Below are 2,782 nucleotides of genomic sequence, written 5' to 3'. Positions count from 1 at the left end.
GATCGGTGGCGTCGATCACTTCTGGTTCAGACTGGTGGGAACAGTAATCAATTCCATCGCCGACATCCAGCCCAGATGCTAGCTGCGTACTGTAAACTGGTTTCTTACCAGTTGGCTGTGAGTGGAACCAGAGCCGTTGGGTCGGTATCTCCTTCCATCTGCTGGTCCGGATCCAAATCCCTGAAATGTTCCACATGTGCTGGTAATCTCTTCCCAAGCGGAACATGATGGATCGTTTTGGTTCTGGCAGAGAATCAAAGCTTCAGCTGGGAAGGTCCGGAATCTGTTGGCTCTGTTTCCAAACTGTGTTTAAGTCCAAACACGGAGCAGAAGAACTGGATATTCAACCCGAACCAGCCTGGTTTCACTGGAAACGGACCACATCAGATCCATGAGGATCCAGGTTTTACTTTCCTGACCCAGAACTTATCAGAACCAAACCTGCTCTGTTTAACAGAACCGCTTCTCAACAGACAAAAGGAAAGTTGAGCTTCACAGTCACTGGAGCAAATCAAACCTTCAGACCTGCAGCCCAACCAACCAACCAACCAACCAACCAACCAACCAACCAACCAATCAATCAATCAATCAATACGCTCTCACTGGCTCAGGTTATAACAGGAAATAACATCAGTTACCATGACGACGCAGATGATACACACCTCTACATGATGATGTCACCTTGTGACCTTTAAACTGTCCAATCACTGAACAGATTCATGGGGTGCCAAAACTTTCTGAACAGAAACTGAAGTTATCTTTGGAGGAATCATCTACAGCTGTAGATCTAGAGTTAGAGATCTAGAGCTATAGATCTAGAGCTATAGATCTAGAGCTATACTTCTTTTTAATGTACATGTCTGCACTGGAAAAAAGGCTTTTCATTTCGTTGTACACTTATATAATGATAATAAAATGCATTCTATTCTATTCTTTTAGATCTAGAGCTATAGATCTAGAATTACAGATCTAGAGCTATAGATCTAGAGTAAACACACAGCTTCAGTTCTTCCAGCTGGAACCTAGAGATCAGGGTGACTTCTGACCTGAACCTTCAGAGCCACATAAAGTTGGTTCCAAAGTCGGCCTTCTACCAGCTGAATAAACTTTAAATCCTGCTGGTTTATAAATCACTGAACAAATTAAAGATCTGCTGCTGCTGGTTCTGGTTCTGCATCAGAACCAAACATGGAGAAGCAGCATTCAGCTTCTATGCTCCACAGATCTGGAACAAACTTCCATAAAACTGCAAAACAGCTGAAACAGAAACAGACTGAAAGCAGCTGATTAGGGATGATTTTAATAAATAATCAATGAAACATTGATCAATATATTTATATTATGATGAAACTCAAAATGTTTTAATGACTTTTTATTTTTGTGAATTATTTATGTAAAGCATTTTAAATAAATTTGATTGATTGATTGATTGATTGATTGATTGATTGATTGATTGATTGATTGATTGATTGATTGATTGAAGCCTCCCCTCTCTGATGTCAACCTGCTGTCAGACTTTGTTTCTTCTCCCGTTTCCAGGTTCTGGATGAGAATTGTTTTTAATTTCGTTGTTTTTTCCACATCAACATATAATCAGGTGCAGCGAAACGTTTTGGTCTTTTTAATAACTCCATGAAGTTTTATTGCTCCTCGTTTTCTTCCAGGCGTTTACAGATTCCAGCAGGATGAGAGAAACTTTCTGGAAGAATCAAACCTGGTTCTGATCCGTTTTCTGCTCCGTGTTTTCACCGCCAGGCTGTTCGACACATTCCGGTTTCATTTGGATTATTTCTGTCCAAACGGTCCAACTTGTTGGACATTTAGAGGAAAAGAACCGATAAAAAAACAGATTCAGTCCCAGCAGCACCAGGAAATCTGCACAGTCAGCTTTTATTTTGATAGTCTGATCATTAGCAAGCTAATTTTCATATTAACTAAATAGATTGCACCTAAATATTTAGTTGGGAAGCTAAACAGTAAAGAATCCGGCTGGCTCCCATCAGAACTGGACCCGGTTCTGGTTTCTCCACCCTCCATCTGGAACCGAGCGGACAGAAGAATCGGACTCCACCCTGCAGCCTGGAAGCATTTCAGGCTCTGAATCACCGAGTCGCAAATTTGATCTCAGCAACGTTTCAGTGAGAAACCAGTTTATAAAACCTTTAGTTTATTAACCTTTAGTTTATAAAACCTTTAGTTTATTAACCTTTAGTTTATAAAACCTTTAGTTTACTAAACCTTTAGTTTATTAACCTTTAGTTTATAAAACTTTAGTTTATTAACCTTTAGTTTACTAAACCTTTAGTTTATAAAACCTTTAGTTTATAAAACCTTTAGGTTATTAACCTTTAGTTTACTAAACCTCTCGGTGGGAACCCGGTTCTGTTCCCCTACCAGGAAACAAAAGCTGCTTCTACATGTGAATTAATAATTTCATGAGTCAAACTGGCTTCCGTTTTATCTGAATCATGATCCGTTTCTGTTTGTGTCTCTGGGTTTTAAATCTGACTGATTTTGGGTTATTGATTATTGATGGTTTTATTCCTTTGTTTTTTGCTCTCCAGGTTTCAGTCTTTGGTTTGCAACATGAGGACAAACTGTCCATTTGTGTGCTGCTACGTTTCCATGGTAACTAGAATCAGGATCGTCTCAGCAGGTCAAAGATCAGCAAACAGAAAAACAGCTGAGATTCTGCTGGACCCGGTAAGACCTCTCTCTCTCAGCTGCTGCTGACCAGGCACGTGCAGAGGGGGGTGCTGGGGGTGCTTGAGCACCTGCCCTT

This window comes from Poecilia latipinna, unplaced genomic scaffold, assembly GCF_001443285.1.
Source record: "Poecilia latipinna isolate Pla-1442-1.1 unplaced genomic scaffold, P_latipinna-1.0 Scaffold4906, whole genome shotgun sequence".
Lineage (NCBI taxonomy): Eukaryota > Metazoa > Chordata > Actinopteri > Cyprinodontiformes > Poeciliidae > Poecilia > Poecilia latipinna.
Note: the sequence above shows the minus strand (reverse complement) of the source record.